Below are 9,141 nucleotides of genomic sequence, written 5' to 3' on the forward strand. Positions count from 1 at the left end.
GCCTGGGTGAGAGGGCAAGACCCTGTCTCATTTATATATATATATATATGCTTATCTGGTCATTTCCCTCAGTTCTTAACACAGAGCTTTAAAACCCCTTGGAATTTCCTGAGTGATGGGAGTATCTTTGTAACGCTAAGGAGGTGACTAGTGGTGACCCTGGATAGCTTCAGGAGGGAGAGCTGGTCCCAGAGAGACTACGTGTGTATTAGAGAGCTGGGACTTTCAGCCACCTAACCTTTGGGAAGAAGAGCTGGAGATTGAGTTCAATCATGTGGCCAATGGTTTAATAAAACCCCAATAAAATCTCTGTGCATCAAGGCTCGGAGGAGCCTCTTGGTTGGTGAACCACTGATGTGCAAGGAGGGCAATTCTTGAGGAGAGGGCGTGGAAGTTCTGCCTCTGGCTCTGTGCTTATCCCTTTGAAAAAAAAATAAAATCTTTGGACTCCACACTTGATATGCCAAAGAAAAAAGTTGAGCTCGAGAACTCAAATGAAACAAACAAAAACTGCCACCTTTTGTCCCCAGAGAGCCGTGATTCCACATACTTACTTTACCTGGTTTAAATTTAGATCTACCGAGGGCAAGATGCTTGCATAACTGACTTTCCCCCACATCTCTCTTTGGACAGATAAAATGTGGGTTCAGTGAGCATTACTCAAAACCTCACAAGAATGTAGCCACTGGCCTCACTGCCTATCTTCCCCTTTCTAGTTTCTTTCATCTTTCCCCTCCTACCCAATCTTTCCCGTTTAAATATTGAAGTCCTCAAAACCCTCTTTGGAAAAGGCACAGGCCACAGATGCTATTGTGATATGTGTTTCTTTTTCCTGGGTGCATCTTTAGCCTTAGCAAAATAACCTCTATACTGATTGATTTTTGTCTTGGACACTTTTTGGTTTATACCCTTATAATAAAACTGTAAGAGGCCAGGCACAGTGGCACAGTAGCTCACGCCTGTAATCCCAGCACTTTGGGAGGCCGAGGCAACTGAATCACAAGGTCAAGAGATGGAGACCATCCTGGCCAACATGGTGAAACCCCATCTCTACTAAAAATACAAAAATTAGCTCGGTGTTGTGTCATTTGCCTGTAGTCCCAGCTACTTGGGAGGCCGGGGCAGGAAAATCACTTGAGCCCAGGAGGCGGAGTTGGAGTGAGAGGAGATCGTCCCACTGCACTCCAGCCTGGCGACAGAGCAAGACTCTGTCTCAAACAAACAAACAAACAAACAAACTGTAAGAGTAAGTATAATGCTTTACTGAGTTCTGTGAGGCATTCCTGTGAATTATCCAAACTGAAGGGCTCATCAGTCAGAGGTGTGGGAGGCCCGGGAGGGGCTGGAACTTGCTGCTGGCCTCTGAGGTAAGGATTGTCTTACGGAAGACTGAACCCTTCACTGTAGGGTCTGATGCTAGCTCTGGATCGTTAGTGGGAATTTAATTGCACCACTCCCAGTTCAGGTGGAAAAGGAGCTAAAACAATCATACCTGGCTTTAATTATTATATAAACCTCATTCAAAATCACCCAAGTGCAGACAAATTCTGTTTGCCCACACTGTCATTGAAAATCTCTGCGTGGTTCCAGATTACAAGTCAGGGTGTAAGTCAGGGATCTCCAGCAAAGATAAATGAGAGGGACATCCCCAACAGGGCACGGAGTTCTGCATTCAAGGCAAACGTGGACCCTCAATTTTTCACAGTGTAATCGAAGGCCACAAGAGTGGCTTTTGAAATACTCATGTGTTACAAAACCAAAAAAATGACTCTTACGACAGAATATCCAGGCCAGTGAGCAGGCTTGTTCCTATCCCCAGAGGACAGGCTGGGGTTGCAAAACAGCCTAGCAACATGTAGATTTCCATGCCAAAGACAAGGGCACAGCCAGATCTCTGTCCTCAGGAGGGAGCCAGACCTGGGAGGTGCTCCTTTTTTTCAGATGTGCAAAAGAGACAACAGTCTGACTTCCCAATAATAGGGGAAGTTAATTAAATTACAAGCCATCATCTAAAGTTAATTAAATTATAAGATGTCATCTAAAGAACTCTGTGTAGCCATTACCAATCATGTTGCAAAAGTGAAATCCTGTGGAAAGCTGTTCCCCATCGATTAAGTAGAAAAACGCTAGTGACTGAACAGTGCTTTCGAATGAGTCCTGGAGGATGGGACAGCCCAAACCCTGTCACTCAATCTCTTTCCCTCATTCCAGCACATTCTTCAGGCAGCCCTCCTGTAGCCTCCCAGTCACCATTCCCAGTCTCCCAAATGCTAGTCTTTTCTAGGTCCTCTTCTCTCCACTAGAAGAATGATAAAAGGAAGGAAAGCAGGGAAGGAGTGGGAGATAACTGGTCTTGCTTTCCAAGGCTTCATCTACCTCAATATACTTATGACTAAGGAGCTCCAGGGAGCTGGAATGTTTATCACTCCAGGTAAGATGCTTGATTTTAACTTGAGCCAAGTGAGGGATTCATTTATTCAATGAACAGAAACTGGGCACCTATGAAGTAGCAAAGAATCAAAGGAGGGCAAAGAATACAGCTATAGAAAAGGCAGTCCAGCCTTTCAGTGAGCAAGGTGACAGCAGCATGATCCCATGCATTAGCAACTTTAAAACAAGGAGCAAGCAACTGTCTGCAGATGTAAGGATAAACTTCACAGAGGAAACAAAGTCCCCTGGGATCTGAAAGGTGGAGCAGGAATGGCATGCAGGAAAGGGTGAATGGAAATTTCAGGGAGGAAAATCAGAAAATGCAATGTGGGGCTCAGCCTGCTTTGGAAACAGGGAGATGTCCGGTGTACCCGGAGTATAAAAAGTGGGTGGATGGGTGTCTTCTTCCCAGCACTTCACTCATTATTTTTAAGTCACCAGTTCTTCTCTCTACCCCTTCAGACTGCAAGTTTCCTAGGAGTGTCTACCCATTTTTATTTTCTCAGTGCCTTGCATATATTAGGTATGCAATAGTATTTATTGCCTTGAATTTAGGCAAGAAGTAAGTGGGGTTGGATGTGAAGGGTTCTGTAACATGTGGAGTTTGGACTTCATCCTATACACACTTAGGGGGAGAGGTTGGAGGCTCTGCTGAAGACTTTGTTAGGATGAAGGAAGCACATCTGTCTTTTAGAGGGAAAATCTCCCGGCTCTGTGTGTGTGTGCTGGGGACTGCAGGAAACAACTACAGTACTGAGGGATCAGAGGCAGGAAGGACAGCAGTGGAACTGTGATGATTTCACAGGTTTAGGATATATATGCCACAGAAGCAATAGTGCCTGGTGACCAATGGACTACTAAGAAGTTGTAGTCCAAACTAACTCTTATGAAAAATGGGTGGCTGCAGGCATACAACATGATTGGGAACAGAGAAGGCAGACAAATTTTATGATTGAGGGGATTAAGCTAAATTTTGGGTTAACCTAAATTAGATTTGATGTCTATAGTTCTTAGAGGAAGCAATCAGGAGGCAACTGAATATCAGGGTTTGGGACATGATAGAAAATGGAAGCCATGCAGATTTCACAGAAGTCCTGATAGAACTCGAAAAGAGGACTAAGGACATGACCAGAGAGCCACACGAAGGGTTAGGCCAAGGAGGGTGGACAGGAGGAGAAAAAGGTGATCCAGTGTGTATAGGTAGGGAGCTCTGAAAGCCATCAGGCCATTATGAAGCTCAGCAGAAGGGGTTCGGAATATTTGTGTAATGAGTTGCCAAGTGTATGAGGAGCTGCAGATTCTCATGAAGAAAGTTACAGTAAATCAATCTCTGCATGATGTGTTGCTGCAGGAAGATGGCCCTGACTTTCCACAATCCCTAAGGCTCTGCTTTGCCTTTCTGCATCTAACTTTCCTGCCTTCTGTCTCCATCTTCTACAAGCCCAGGCTTGGAAACAGAATCACAAGGATATTGCTGCAATTCCACAGTACAGAAAAACTTCAAAGGAAAGCCATATCTCCCAGATCTAGGGATAAGAGGGAAAAATGCATTCACTCTTTGCTCTTTGCAGCAGCTCTTCCTATACCTGGCTAGTTCCATTTCAGTGCTCCAGTATTTGTCACCCTGAGCTGAAACAACATGAAACAAACTCCTTTTGAGGAATGTCTCTTTCTGTGCATTTTCTTTTGCTCATAAAGAGTAGTTTTAGATCCTGTGGCTGCAAAACAGATAAGCCACTTGTGACAGAGTAACATTTTGAAGATAAACTACTTGGCCCACCACCCACAACCATTTACTCATGTACTTCCACCTCTTTGCTATTTAGTAAGCACAGCCCAAAATGGCAGTGCTCTGAAAAGTAAATTCTGCATTATTTCTAAAATTATATATATCCATCTACTATAAGTAATAAAACTCTATAATAAGTTTAGCACAGACTCATTGTTCTAATTTAAATATGAGCATAAATTTTCCTTTAACATATTAGGTAATATTTTTGAAAGTTTTAATATTTTTAACTATGTTATTATGAAAGTAACTTCATATTTCAGTTACAACAGTTTAGGAAAAAGGAAAAGAACTGTTACTTCAGAAAAGAATGAAGGCTGTCTGAGTAATAATGCTGTCATACTTTGAAATGCAAAGCAGTGTCTTTGCTATCTTTATCAGAAAGAGTAAAATGCCATCTTATTTTGAAAATTATTCAGAACTTATTGAAAACAACAAAGTAGATGGCTTCTCTATAATAAAACAGATTCAATTGATAGAGTTTTAGGAGAGAAGGATTATAAACCTTCAGAAGTGTGTGATTTCTAGTGACATGCTCATTTAGTTTCACAACTACTTTAAAAATAAACCTATATTCATGATCTTGGGTAGAACAGAGGAGAAACAAGAAAAAGCATGCACACATATATCTTTACATTAATCAGATGTTAACATTAAAGCCATGTTTTGTTTCTAATTAAAAGCAGCTCCAAGAGAAAAAACAAAAATCAACAACAACACAACAGAAAACTTAGCATTCTCTTTATCCAGTGCAGGACTTAATATTGGAAAATCAGTCCTTCTACTTAGCCTAATGTCAAAATCAAGTGGGGATGGGAACAATTATTTCTCACAAAAACAAGCCTCTAAAAATAAAGTAAGGTAGCTAAAAGATTTACAATCTCTTCAATGGTGACCCAAATCATGTTATTCTTAGAGTGCAACGGGCTTCAGCATCTTTGCAGCTGCTGTTTTCTCTGCCAGGAATGCTTGTCCTTTGATTCTTCCCATTGCTAGATTCTTCTCATCATTTGCAATGAGATCTACTACGTCTTCAGAAAGGCCTTCCTGAATCACCTTACCTACATTGTTTCTGAAACAAGTTCTTGTCTCCTGGAATCCTGTTAGTGTCTTCTATTACTCTAATCTGAATCTATTATCATCTCTGTCTTTATCCTATTTTTCTCTTGTTTCTTAGCATATGGTTTGTCTCCCTCTGTAAAATGTCAGCTCGTCCAGGACACGAGCTAGCTCACTCTTACTGTTAAGACCCTCAGGGCCTGGAGCAGGGCGTGGCACAGAGTATGCAGGCACTCAATAAACTTATGGACTCTACTAAAGTTGCAGTCATCACTGTAAAAGAATATTTCATGCATTTTATCAAGAAGGTAGGTCTTCTGTGCTCAGTTTCAGACACTGGAGGTCCATGCTGCTGCCCAAGCTGTGTCTCGTCTCTGCAGCTGGAGCCCAGTTGGCAGGAAATGTTTCTCCAGAAGCTAAAAAGCTGCCTGGTAGAGGCCTTTCATAAAGTGGTCTGCATTTGGGACCAGGAAGACAGAGGACTCCTCAAGAAGAGAACTGGAACCTTAACCCACTTCAGACTTCTTAATGTCTGAAGCTTATTTCCACCATCCCATTGAGAATCAAAGAAGTGAGCTCCTTGGAGAATCGGCTCCCACCTGGACCTTCTGTTTATTCCAGTCAATAGCAGCTGCATTCATCCTTCCTAGCTGATGAATGTTCCCAGCCTTTTATGTTTCAAAGTATCACAGACTTTGCAAAAGATGCCAGGTTTCTATGGAGCAGGTAGTACTTTTAACAATCGCCATGTGCATTATTATTTCCTCCTAAGGCATGCTTAGACATCAATGCATGCTACAGCAAGGCAACTTATCTCACCCTCACCAAGGTCAGAACTTCAGAATTTGAACTTGTTCCTTTGGGGTAAGTTGTATCACCAGCACTCACTAACAGATTGTATTTTCCAGTAAGATTTCATTCTGTTTCAGATATTCTGCACTTTCAGTGACAAAATTTTAAAGAAAAGGAGACAAAATGGAACACAAATTCAATATGACTACTGTCATCCTTCCCTCCCAGGAAGTGTAGGAATCATCCAAAGTGGTAAAAGAGCAGCACTTCTAAACTCTGACTTCACATGGAAAATAACGCGACTACTAAAACTGATAACAATAGCAGTCCATGCCATTTGACAGGGGTGTGTAGGAGAGGTGGTGAGCAAGCTGAAATCCCTTCAGGTATTTGCAGAACTTCTGAGCAAAAGCTAAAGCTAAAATTAACATTGAATATGCAAAGTATTTTTAACCCAACATAAATGAACAATGTTCCTATTTCAATTCTATTGCTCTTGGTATGACTGTGTCCTTTGGAAAATATTTAAATAACTTAAGATTTCCGTCATGAGTTTACTATTTCAAAACTTAATTTTTTTAACTGCAAGATACCTTTTTATGTTACCGGGAGTGTTACCAGCTAGCTGCCAAAACCTGGTTGAAGTTGTCCCATTTTATATTGTAAATGATGATATAGTTTATTAGTAATTGTGTCCCCTGTCCACCCACTGGTCCATTTGGATGGGAAAATTTTCAAAATAACTTCATAAGAAAATGGTAAGAAAAATATGGTCACTGGTATCATGAGGAACTCTCAGACAGCTCAGCTCAGAAAAGTTGGTTTTAAAGTCCTCGAAAATGTTACTGGTAATGAGCTTCGACTCCTTTAGAGTAGTAGTCTTTGTCCATAGACACACCACAGAGTAAGGTTATAAAAATAAAAGTCATTTCAGGAAATTTCTCATTGCTTTATTACATGAACAATGAGAGTAAAGAGAAATGGGAGCTGAAGGGATAGGAATGAGGGACCTGCTGGGAGAGTGATCACAATATCCGAAGGAAATTTAAAATGCCTGTTGGAAAGCGACACACTGACTCAGTATTGTCACTAACACAGAACCACCACAGTAAAACTGCCCTGCCTTGTGGCTCCTGGCACCTCATGTCTCTTTAGGTTAAGCAAAGAGAGGCCTGTGTTGCTTTGGAACAAGGTGCAGCCTCCCGCTAAGCTACAGAGAGGCTCCCAGCAAGGACCAGCCCCCACGGTGCAGCCTTGCCCACCCTCCGCAAGCTCCAGAGCAGATGGGGTGGCTCTAGAGAGCAAATGGTCAACACTTCTAGCGCTAAATAGAGCTTTAACATGTCTCAGATACTAGCAAAATAAGAAAGCCTTGGATCGCTTTAGGTCTGGAACTGTGTTGCTAAAAATGCTAAAAATTTAACAATCTTTCATAAATCTTTGAGAGATCTTTTTCAGTTTTGTGAAGCACCATTAATTGCCCACGTGTTTCAACTTGCAGACAGGCAAGAATTTGGCTTTGCATGTTTAAAAATATGTGTATCTTGGTTCATAATGATGATTTATTTATTAGATATAAAACATCATATGCGGGCCTTATATGTAATAATGTATAAGTATAGTATATTAATTATTCTGACATAACTTGGGCAGAGATTTGTATTAATTTATTTCTATTTCATCTAATCAATATTTTACTTAAGTCTAAAACCTTATATATATGTTGACTTATGTATTATCATACATAAAAACACTGTATCTATTGAACTGAGCAATCTGTAGTTTATTTTAAATTCTGATATGTTAAAGATGTGGAGAACTACATGAAATCAAAGGAAAATTTTCATTCAAATAAAAACTGCAAAGAGCCATTCCTAAATGGCAACCTGGTTTTAGCTGCAAAGATGGAAACTGATAAGAGACCCCAAAAATCTAAGTTATGCAAAATGTCAACTTAACCCCAGACAGCTAAACTCAGGGTTCACTGTCTGGACTTAACAGAGAACATGTTTGCAGAAAAAGAAAATGGAGACCAGGTGCAGTGGCTCACGCCTGTAATCCTAGCACTTTGGGAGGCTGAGGCAGGTAGATAACCTGAGGTCAAGAGTTTGAGACCAGCCTAGCCAACATGGTGAAACCCTGTCTCTACTAAAAATACAAAAATTAGCTGGGTGTGGTGGTGTGTGCCTGTAATCCCAGCTACTCAGGAGGCTGAGACAGGAGAATCACTTGAACACGGGAGGCAGAGGTTGCAGTCAGTGGAGATCGCGCCGCTATACTCCAGCCTGGGGGACAGAGCAGGACTCCGTCTGACCAAAAAAAAGAAAAGAAAAGAAAAGAAACTGGAGACTAGTTTTTATCAGCAGGAAAGATCAAATGATGGAACAAATAGAAATGGGAATCTGTAGATAAAAATTACAGATGCACATAGCATTAATTCTAACTTCAAGTTCGATTGGTCCCAGTAGCCTCTATCTATAGTTCAATTACAATCAATGCTGTATTGACATTGACAAAATCTGAAAAAGATAAGGAAAAGGAAAAGAAGAAAGAAGGAGGAGGAGGAGGGAGAAGTGGAGGAGGTGGAGGAGACAGAGGAGGCGGAGGAGGAGGAGGGAGAATCAAGCTATCTATTTCATTAAAGCCATCTCAAGCAGCAAACTTTTGACTGCATTGTCATCACTATACTAGAAACAGACTGTGTCTATACACTAAGTATACTGTAGCAGGTTTCCATTACAAGCCAGCCTCCAAGACCACTGACTTAATTTTCTATTTAGCATCATGCATAATTTAAAATGATCAAAGAATTTTCTAATGCTCTATTCCTACCCCAGATGTAATATACCTTTCTATTCCTTGTCAAATCTTAAGAAATAGTAGCACTAAGGACGCAAAGTTGCTGAAAGTGCATCAAGGCAAGAAATAAATTCCTCTTCCCTTTATTCCTCAAACACTGTCTTCACCTGCCTGAGGTTTCCAGCAAGGGAATTGTATATCAAGCAGGTACAGGAATTGTCCCTGGTGTTCAGGATTTACAATCCAAGAAACAGCATGTTAGCAAAAGTACT

General features: G+C 41.1%; 1 long non-coding RNA gene across 1 annotated transcript in view; it reads left to right on the forward strand.

The window, feature by feature from the left end:
• Nucleotides 1–7,899, forward strand: part of LOC105508669 — a 47,264-nt gene extending 39,365 nt beyond the window's left edge. The window contains exons 2-3 of the long non-coding RNA XR_001001313.1: nucleotides 5,659–6,107; nucleotides 6,208–7,899. This is a non-coding gene — a long non-coding RNA (uncharacterized LOC105508669). The remainder of the gene's footprint in view (nucleotides 1–5,658; nucleotides 6,108–6,207) is intronic.
• The last annotated feature ends 1,242 nt before the right edge of the window (nucleotides 7,900–9,141 follow it).

Source organism: Colobus angolensis, unplaced genomic scaffold (assembly GCF_000951035.1).
Source record: "Colobus angolensis palliatus isolate OR3802 unplaced genomic scaffold, Cang.pa_1.0 Scaffold166, whole genome shotgun sequence".
Taxonomy (NCBI): domain Eukaryota; kingdom Metazoa; phylum Chordata; class Mammalia; order Primates; family Cercopithecidae; genus Colobus; species Colobus angolensis.